Consider the following 10,578-nt stretch of genomic DNA (forward strand, 5'->3'; position numbering starts at 1 on the left):
GCTGTTGCGGGCGTTGAGCACTCGGAGCTGTGGGCACCTGGCAGATTTGAGAACTGGACATCATGTCTTTATATTTAGTGTTTATCCCAGATACCACTTGGTGGCGGGGGGTTTGGAGGGTTCTTTTATTGTGGTTTTGGTTGGTTGGTTGGTTTTGGGTTTGTTTTTTGTTTTAAATTGATAAGGCTTCGGAAAAAATGTATCCGCCTCGTACTGCCCATAAAGAAGCCCTTGTATGTTCTTTACTCCACTTCTATCTTAAATGTTTTTAACTCCCGCTGTAACGTGTAAAATCCTTGGGTCGCCAGAGCGGTCTTGGATAGGTGCAGTGACTTTAATCCAAATACAGATGGGTTAACTGGGTCAGTAAGTCTGTGGTGCTAAAAGAATAACCCGTGTTCCCTATACACAGCACTGTGCCTTATGATTTTACCAGCCTACATCTGTCTCGGTGCAATCAAATGACTAATCAGGGTTTCTTATACATTGCAGATGTTCATACTAAATGTCGATGTCTAAAGAATTTACAGGTTTTATTATCAATATTATGATGAGGTGTAATATGGTGGAGGATGTAGAAACCATAAGGTGCATGTGAATATAATTCTTTGGAAATAAGTCAGTCTCAAACTATGTATCAGAATGTAATGAACTGATATTTCCTAAAGTTGTATTTTGGTTCATTTTAAAAAGAAAATAAATACATAATTTTCTTTAGCGACTCACTGTGCAAATTCCTGAAAGAAGCACTTGATTTGAAAAAAGTATTAATTATTTCCAGACGATGTAACCTACCTCGTATTACCAGACGCCACATTCTGTGGTATCGAACTAGAGATCGGTAGGAAATTTTCAGACTTTGCGAATAGATGATTTCGGTGTGTCTGTGTTAAACGTGACGGATGCTCTGACCTGACAAATGTTCTTCTCATTAACGGTGCTGTAATTAGAACGTATCGCAGTTTTGCCGTGACATTCTGCAGTTGTCACTTTCTTATTCAACCCACTGGCGATCTTTTTAAAGCCCAGAATCCCGCTTATCCCGGGGCTGAAAGGAGAAATCCAGTAATAGCCACTTAAGGAAGATTTGCTTTTATTAGAAACCTATAAATGGGTAACCTACTGTACACAAGTGGATATTGGAATAGTTTGAAGATGAAATCATGCTGCAATAAAATAGCCATGACCTACGTGATTAAACGATGCATGTTACATGCCCAAAGTTTGCAGACAACACCGAGTGATTTTTTTTTTCCTTGTTTTAATAGGGATGAATGGCAAATATTCTACTAAAACAAGTTTACAATCTGAAAACAGTAACAAAATGTGTACACGGGGATGTAAAAGTGTTCTTTGAGTGTTCCTATGTGTCTGTGTAGCCTGGGCATGGTGCCTGCTCAGTCTGCCGCGGTTCCTGATCCTCGTGGAGCTGTTTCTGTATGAGGATTTTGTGTGACCGAGTGGCATTTTCTCAGGCACAGCACCTCATTTAAAACAAAAATAAGCTTATCTTGTCATGCCGTCCTGCTTGTTGCTGTAATACGATAAGGTATCGTGTCAGATTCTGCTGTTGGGAGCTGCATGGGGTGCTGTAACGTGAAGCGCTGCTTAGGGCCAGCTGAGGAATCGGGAAATCCAGCCCCGAAGCTGCAGCCAAGACACGCTGTTCTGAGGGTGTGAGTCAGCGCCGGGCTCTGGTTTGTGTGGACCACAGAGGTGAATTTTGCCCGTAATTAGGTTTTCTTTAAGCACCAGCTAGGAAGCGAGCGCTAGCCTTTGTATGATTCATCTGATCCTTTTTATAAACTCAGTTCTTCGCTGCACAGGCGATGAATGGATGGCAGGCAGCACTGCGTTTGTTTTCCTTCCCCTTGTCCAATTAGCCTAACGGGCTTTACAAGAGCTTTTTAGGACAGCCACATGCACAGATGCTCAGAAATGTCTTTTTCCTCCAAAGATTGTTTTCTTCACGCGGATGCGCGTTCTCCGAACAAAGCACACACTACGTACACTACATGTTTTCCTGTTTTTTCTCCATCTCTCCCTGGTGCTTACACAGACAGAATCAATGTGCAGGGACACCCTTGATGCAGTTGCAGCCAGCGGCAACAGCCACGGAGCTGAAGGAGGGTTTGGGATGCGGCTCTCGAATTGCAGGGAGATGGGCTCATCTTGCCCCTCGCCTTTCGACGAACGGCCCCTGAAGTGCGTTTCTGCCTGTTTGCTTTGTCTGTGGGGATGAAATAGTTGCCTGAATTAAGTCTGCCCGTTCTTAACTGCTGAGAGGAGCTTTCTAAAGATGATGGAGACTCAGCCCCGGCCTCTTGCCGAGGAGCGGAGCCATGTAAGGATTTGCATTCCTCCTGCTAGCTTGGAAACTCTGATATTTGACTTTGCAAGCGGAGGAGAGACGTATCGGAGAGAATTCTTTTCCCAGGCGAGTGGGTTATAGGTAGGAAGGCAGAGACAATGATTATGATAATTAAGTATAATTAAGCATAGTGGAGAAGGGATTGAAAGAAATAAAGCACGTGCTCCATTAGCCCCAAAATCTACTGTTGTAAAGACCAGTAGCACTGTTGAATTTAATATGGATTTCTTCACCATTTTAATTGCCTTGTGAGAATAACCTCGGATGTGCTGTGTTAGAGAAGGGTGCTGTTGAGCAAGGGGGTCTCCAGACAAGAAATAATGCTGCCAGTTCTCTCCCTGGCTGGTTTTGTGGCTGCGGGGAGGCTGCTGTGGACGCGTGTCCCTGGAAGTGCAAGAAGACGTAAGCAAGAAGGAGCTGGGACAGCGGAGTGCTGCGCTTGGCTGGTGGCCTTCGGGGGCTGTGTGGTGGAAAAAGATCTTGCAGGGCAGGAAAAAGAATGGGAAAAATAGGATTTCCACCCTGACGCCCTCAGCTGGAGCCTCAGCAGCTTGCGCTGCTCATTCTGGCGTGGGCAAAGGAGGAGACGGAGAGGGCAAAAGAAGCATTTTACTTGATGCTATCGCAGGTCTGACTGGTAATGCCCAATGTCCAATTCATGTTCTGCACCGCTCAGGGCTGTGCACTGCAGTAATTTCTTCCGAGCCCGTGTGCATGCCCATCTTCTGTCCAGCCTCTGCCACACCGCTGCGTGACGGTGACACTAATAATGTTAATGACAGAAGCTGCCAGTCTCTTCAGCAGGTGTTGGTGATGGATGGCATAAATGAAATTGCATTTGAGGTGCGGGCAGCCAGCTGTAAAGTCATCAAACAGGAAAGGTCGTGCAAGGAGTTTACACCAGGAGTTCTCTGCTCTCGAAGCTGTAAGCACAGAATACATATGTGGAGCAAGCAGAGAGGGATTTCTTTTTGGTCTGAGGGTGAACCTCTGAGGCACGAGCTGTATATCCCTTGTATATCCCCTTCACAATTCCCTTCGTTGCCATCGCCCTGTGCAGAGCTCAGGGTGTCAGAAGTCTTTGGCGCAGTTTGCTCTGGCTGCTGCCAGCTCCTGCCTGACACGGGACAGAAAAGGGCTGGAGCTGGGCAGCCCTGCGGCTCCTGCAGCTCCTCGGCTGCTGCCTCCGGGCTCGGGCTTCTCAAGGTGCCTGAAGAAACGTGCTGCCCACCTTTTGCTCCGTGCCGACAGGATTTAGGCGCTTAATTACCTCCTTTGGTGCAGATAGGCATGGAAACAAGGGGGGCGGTTTGAGACGTTCCTGCCTCTTTGCTGGATGTGCCCCGCAGCACCGCGTGAGCGCCTGGGCACTGAGATGGGATAATCACATTTTCCAGCGCTTTCCACCTCGGTGATCTTCAAAAACGCCCTTTGAATCTGGTCATTTCTTGGGGTACCAGGAGGACCGGGCTGGGCACAGCGGCTGTGGCTCCCGCTGGTCACAGAATTGCTGGGAAAGGCAGGAGGGAGCGTGTGTTTTTGGGGGGCGAGCATGGGGAAGCCGCTGGTTATTTTGGGAGCTGCAAGAGGGGAGCAAACAGCCCAGCTTTCATTTTCCAGCCAGCTGGTGCTGATTCAGGATGTTTTTGCAGCGACAATTGCATGGAGCTGAGCCACCGAGGGCTTGGTTACGCGTTCCTGCTGCAATTAGGTGTGCAGCAGCATTTTACCACCCTCATCGTTTTATTCCTCGCTGCATGGGACACTGGCGGTGCTTTTAGGAGAAGAAATAAGGTGACAGGATGGTAAAAGAAAGCCAAGACCTCCAAGATGGATTGTCTTCTTGTTCCTAGTCTAGTGGGATCACATGCTTTGCTATAACTATTTCCAGACCCCTCTTTAGCACTTGCAGGACAAAGCATGATGCTTTGACACATCCCCATGTGATGGGAAATGCACAAGAATGACACAAACCTTTATAAATATTCTTTGATGATTCATTTTTTTTTTTCTGTTAAGCTAAAACCAGAGCATCATGCATCCTTCGCGCTGTTAGGTCTAGTCACACGCAGCTGATAAGATGGCTTTTATGAAACACCTTCTCAGGTTCTGGTCTCACTCCACGGCCCTTCCTGTGACATGACAACGTCGCAAAAAGATATTTGACTTTTCCACAGAGCCACAACAAGCGCGGCTTCTGGTTGAGCCCATTTCAGGCGTGTTCCCCCCCTTCCTCCCCATCTCCAACCTCCTCGATGCCATTTGCGGAGTTCTTCCAACACGACGCTGCCGAGGGATTGGGCACGGCCGGCTCTGGGGATGGCAGCTGTGGGAGGTGGGAGGTTTGTCCCTGCTCTGCCCGCAGCCGTGGGGTGACCTTGTGCTTCTTTCACCCGGCTGTAGCTCACGTAGGAAACTGTAGCCCTGGGAGAGCTGCCCTGAGCAGCAGAGGTGCCCTATGCTTGCAGGATGGTCTTTGCTTATTTTATATATATATATCTATATATATAAAAACACACAGTATGGCCTAGTTCAAGCCTGCATCTGGCTCTGGTTTGTGCTGTACCCAGCATCTCCCAGTACACACCAGCACCCAAAAGCCTGTGGTACATGAAAGCTCCATGCAGACGTTACTGCGGCCAGAGAGTCCCAGACCTGCACGGAAATGTCGCCGCTGCTCACATCCCAAGCAAAACCCCTTTTAAAAAGTGAACAAATCTCTTCCACCCAAATAAATAAATATTTCTAGCCTCCAAAAAAAAAAAAAAAAAAAAAAAGCAAGATACACCTTTAGTTCGTGTTGCTATTTTCTCAGTTGCTACACAAACAGATTTATTTCTGGCTCGCGCCGCATGCCAGGTCCCAGCCTGCTGCAATGTAATCTGGTGTTAGTGGTTTAAGCACGCCGGGGTGGATCCGGCGGTCGCAGAGCAAAGCCCCTTCAGCACGGCCCCCGGCAGCTGCTCGCCCTGACCCCGGCCACTTTTAGCCTGTTGCTCGGTGGCCCAAGTGTTTTTTCCACCATGTGCAGAAACCCAGATAAAGTCCCAGCAGCGCCGTGATGCCACCGGCACCTGCGCGGGAAGGGGGAGAAGCGAGGGCTGAGCCGGCTGGGGGTGAGCGGCCACCAGCCCCCCGGTATTGTCCCCACAGCCCCTGTCCCCAGCCGTGCCCAGAGTGGGGGCTGCAGGGGTCCCTGTGCCCCAATTCTGACTCTTTGCACAGCACTGACCCTCAGAATAACCAGCTGAGGGCATTGTCACCTCCTCTCTCGTCCAGCTTTTCATGGGGTTCAGGACATCACACGCTTTTTATCTTCTCACAAGTTGCTCACACACCTGGGTGCCTGGGGTTCAGTGAGTCCCAGCTGCTTGTCATTGGTGATTAATGCTGTTAATTGCCATGGGAGAAGCTTCACTCCTGTAGTAGGGAGTAGCTGTGCTGCTGTGGAGGGGTTGGGACTGTACCTTTGCTCAATTTGCAGATGATCCCCATGAGCCCTTAAACACTTTGCTTTGGACTCTGCTTGCGGGTAAGTTGTGCTCCCAACAAGTCTTCTGTGGGTGAAAGTCAAGCTGTGGGGTATAAAAAAAAGCTCTTTATGGAATTATAGAATCATTTAGGTTGGAAAAGAGCTTTAGGATCGTTGAGTCTGTTCCATTTGGGACGTGCAACTGCCCAGGTTTGAGTGGGAGCCTGCAGACAGCAGCTCATGTGTATGGGGCTTTCCTAGGTTAGAGCCTTGAATGTATCATTAAAAGCTTGTTACAGGCTGAGGGCTGAGCCCTCTTCCCAAGAAAAAAGATGCAAATAGCAGCCGGTTGCTTCTGCAGGCAGCTTGGCAGGGTCTGAGTTACTCTGACCCTTTGTTTGCTGCACAAAGCACCTGCAGAGGCCACGCTGAAAAAAACAGAGTGGAAAACTCTGCCCTGAGGACCCTGCACTCATGTCAGAGCAGCTGCTGGGCTGGAAGGTGGCTGGGGGAGAAGGAAGAGCCATCCCAGTGTGGCCATCCCGTTAGCAGGGGCTGGGAGTGTTTGTGGGGTCCCTGCTGGCATGTGGCGCCTGCCCTGGCATGGACACATTGGTGAAAATTGTCCCCTCCAGCTCACACGGGTCCTTTAGGGCAGCTTGGAAAAGACCGCGAGTGGCAGCGTGTGGGCTGCATATGTCCCTCTGGATTAGGGCCAGCCTAGGAGCAGCTTATGCTAACGGAGCTAATCTCCATAATCTCGTCACACAAATGCCTCCTCACTGCTGGCAGGCTGGCGAGGATTTGGGTTATATGTGGATGCCAGCAGATGTAAGTGCGCTGGGAGGGGGCACATCTGGGGCTTGTGGGGTTCAGCCTGGGATGGATGGTGTGAAGAACCTTCTCCTGTGACCTGCTCTGGGGTCTCAGCCCCTCGTTCCTGAGCTGCTGTCCGGGGCAATGGGGCAAAGCAGACAGCTGTGTCCTACAAAACATGACACGTTTGCTTGGTGACCTCCAGGGACCGCAGTGGCCCAAGAGCCACAGAGCTCGGCGTGGGATCCCTGGCACGTGAGGGACCTCATTTTATTGAACAGATCGGAGGCTCTTGGTCTGATTGCTGAGCTATGGATTTTCTTAGAAAATAAATAAAATAAATCTGTGTTTAGGGTGAGTGAGGTGAGGGCAAGATGTGAGAGGCTGATTACTCCTTGTGTCAAGGATGTTGTCTTGCTCTGCTGCTCAGATGTGCCTAAGGCAAGAACTAATATTTGCTTGCAAACTCAGTTTTCCCTTGTGTGGGATCTGTGGTTTTGCTCGTCAGTTGGTCTACATCCCTTTCAAAGCAAATTATTTTAGAAGATATGTATTTCTGTATTTCTGAGTAGCTGTTTTTGTGACTCTCAGTTAAGGAAGTACATTTGGCATCATCTCGTGGGCGATGAATCAGGATACAGTTTCCAGCTAGGAAAAATCCCCATGTTGAGAAAAGCAGCATAATGGGTCAGTGCTGGGGACTTCTGTGTGTTTTTAATGTGCTTTTTCCTTGGGCTGAGTGCTCCTGGATGCCGTAGGGACGCTGCCCAAGGTGGATGCGTGTAAGATGCACCCACGGCACCATGATCTGGTCCAGAGGAATCCAATGACCGTGGGGCGTGTGTCCTCCCCTGCGCTGTGTGTAGGGCCAGCCGGCTGGCTGGGAAAGCAGGGGGAAAAAATCCTCATACCCGTCAATCAAACAGATATAATCCTGACCAATATTTCCCGACGTGTCTTGCAATTACGGGCTCTGAGTATCAGCTAGAGTATGTCCAGCGGGAAAGGTTTGCAGGGCCGTCCCGCTCTGGTATGTGAGCAACGCCAGAGCCTGCCGGGTGCTAATCTGCCGAGGGGAAGCCCGGCCCTGGAGCTGCTGCCTCTTCCCACCATGTGCCAAGGGGCATTTCTCCTCCTGCTGCAGAAGGGTGGTGCCAGTGGGGAATATCCCTGGCAAGAGAGGGATATTGCCAGCCAGAAACATCCCCTCCTCTGGCGGGGTTAGGAGAGAGGGTCTCTATCTAAATGCTGTTGCTCAGACTTGTCTCGAGACAAGCAAATGAAGGGTGAAGTGGAGAAAATCTGTGGTTACTTTTTGGGTAATAAATCTGGGTTATAATGGCTCCTTTCATCCTAAAGGATTCCACAGTGCTTTATAAATAGATACGCAAACCATGCACCAGGATCACTTCCAAGCACTGGGACGCAGCCGCTTCCTGGGAGAGCGGAGCAGCTGTTTGGAGCAGAGCTGGAGCTCCCGGAGCGATGCAGCTCCGTGCAAAGCAACCCAGGGAGCTGGGCGGGCTGCTCGGGGTGCAGCGGGGCGGCATCTCCTTCCATCACATCTGTTCATCTCCCTGCTGACACGGAGAGCTACACCAGGCTGCCTTTGCATGGAAAATGCTTGCAATGCTAAACTTCCAGACCTTCCTCCCATCCATATTCCAATCCTCCCATTGCTTTCCAAATGACATGAATAGCTGTAATGGGGATTAACAAGATCTTTTCAATTCAATTACCTCTGTCCTAAAAGCATGTGGGATTATTTAAAGGTATTATCTTTTTTTTTTTTTTTTAAGTGAAATAGCTTTTCACCAGCCTCATGCTCACACAAATCTACCTGGGGAGAAGAGGAGGATGTATACAGCCTGAACGATTGTTACCCTGATCTTCATGGCCTGTTTTTTCCCAGCAACTCCACTATAATCAAATAACAATCTAGTTTATTAGTTGCCAGGGAAAGCGTGTTAGCGGATCAGCTGCTTGTGCCACGTAGATGTAAAGGCTGAGCCTGCTACTGGCTGTTGCTTTTTTCCCTAATGGGAGCGGAAGGGGGGAAAAATCGCTTCCCATTCACATCTGCATGAATTTTCTCATGGCTGCAGAGTGGAGGTCACTGCTGCTGGGTTCCATGTTCATAGTGTATTTGTGTGCGGTGGTTTTTTTGTTGTTGTTTTAAATAGCAGAGGCTGAAGCAGCCAGATCTGGTGGGCTGTGCAGAAGGGGTTGCTCCTGTGGTGGTTCTTCATCTGCACAATGTGTGGGGAGGGGAGTGGGTGGGTGGCAGAGGATCTGGCTGTGCTCCACACTCGCATCCCTCTGCCTCTGCGGGATCACAGGGGAGATGGATGTCCTGGTGCTTGTGGACCAGATTTCAATCAGTTAAGGGAGTGCCTGGGAATAGGTCCCCAAATCTGAAGACTAGCCCGTTTCCAGCCTGTCTGCAGGATGAGGAGAGAGCGTTTCGCTGTGATTATGTGTGCCAGTGGCTGGGTGCTGCTCGCCTCCATGCTTTCCACATCCAGCCCAGACAATCTGCAAAGCGTTTGGCAGGTTCCGCACAATAAATCATGGGTTTGGCTTCCTTCCGAGTAGGCCTAGGGAGCTGCTGTGGGCAGGGGTGATGAGGGTCGGTTTAATGCACGTAGAGACCTCCTCTTATCTTGTGATGTGGGGAAGAGACCCTGGGGACAGCAACCAGCCCCGGAGCCCTCAGAGACGGGTCCCTTTATAAGGGGGGGGGGCACCGATGAGTGGCACATCTGGGACCCCAAAAGTGCCGGCTGGCTCCTGGGGAGCCCCGGGGCTCCATCCAACACCCCACGCACGCTGCAAAACGCTCCCACCCCCAGCACGGGAGGGGGAGGCAGCAGCCGGACCCCCCCGAAGCGGGGCGGGTGGCGGCTGCGCGGGGACCGGGGGCCACCTGGTGGCCGTTCGGCCGCGGCGACACCGCGACGCGTTCCGGGGGGCGGGGGGTGAGATTTAAGGTTTGCAACGTGCCGGGTGGCCTCGCCACCCCCGCCCAGGACTGAGAAGAGACTCCGGGGTCACCCGCCCCAGGCAGGAAAGCGGGGGGGAAATTTGTCTTGCAGAGCACAGCGGGTGTCCCTGTTGCAGAGGGGAAGGGTTGTCATTTTTGGGGGCTGCTCCTGGAGCGAGAGCCCTCCCCTGGGATGGGGAATGGAGGAGGTTTCCATGGGAAATGTGGGAGCTGGGGCTCCCAAACTGTGCCTCCTCTGGAGTGGTGTTTATCTTTGGAATAGCTGCAGGGTCGGGTTACACGGCAAAAATGAATGAAACTCAAGGAAACAAAGTAGCAAAATGGGGTCAGTCATTGAAACTAAACCAAACAAAGCAGCGAAATGGGACAGTCGTTTTCCTGTGACCAGATTGCTCTGTAAAGAAAAAACTTGGGTTTAAAGGTTCATTTCACCAGGCGGGCTGAGATGAGCCGAAATAAGGGGAGGCAAAGAATGGGAAAATCCCACAGAGTGTTCGAGCAGCTTTAAAACATCTTTGATCTATGATCTGTTGTTACAGGGTACATTGGATTTAACTCTGACTCCCTCAAACCCGCTGGTTAATTGGGGTGAAGGACACAGGATCGGGTTCCAGGAGATGCTGCAAGTCCCAGAATTAATCCGCTTTCCTGGGAGGAAGTTTTCTTGCTGCAAACGCTTACACCGTGATGTGCCACTCCACGGGCTTTGCGAGGAAACTCAGGACCTGTGGTGAGAGGCAACTCGACAAGAGTTTTATTTATAAAACTGCCGGTGCCTGGTGTAGGTTTACTCACTCTCCCATCTGGTGACTATCGCTGCCTCCTCCTGACAGACGCTCCGTCTCTTGGTGCTAATGACGTACTTTGATTAGCTGGATCCGCCACTTCACCCAGCTATTGATCAGTCGCAGATTA

Source organism: Caloenas nicobarica, chromosome 21 (assembly GCF_036013445.1).
Source record: "Caloenas nicobarica isolate bCalNic1 chromosome 21, bCalNic1.hap1, whole genome shotgun sequence".
NCBI classification, from domain to species: domain Eukaryota; kingdom Metazoa; phylum Chordata; class Aves; order Columbiformes; family Columbidae; genus Caloenas; species Caloenas nicobarica.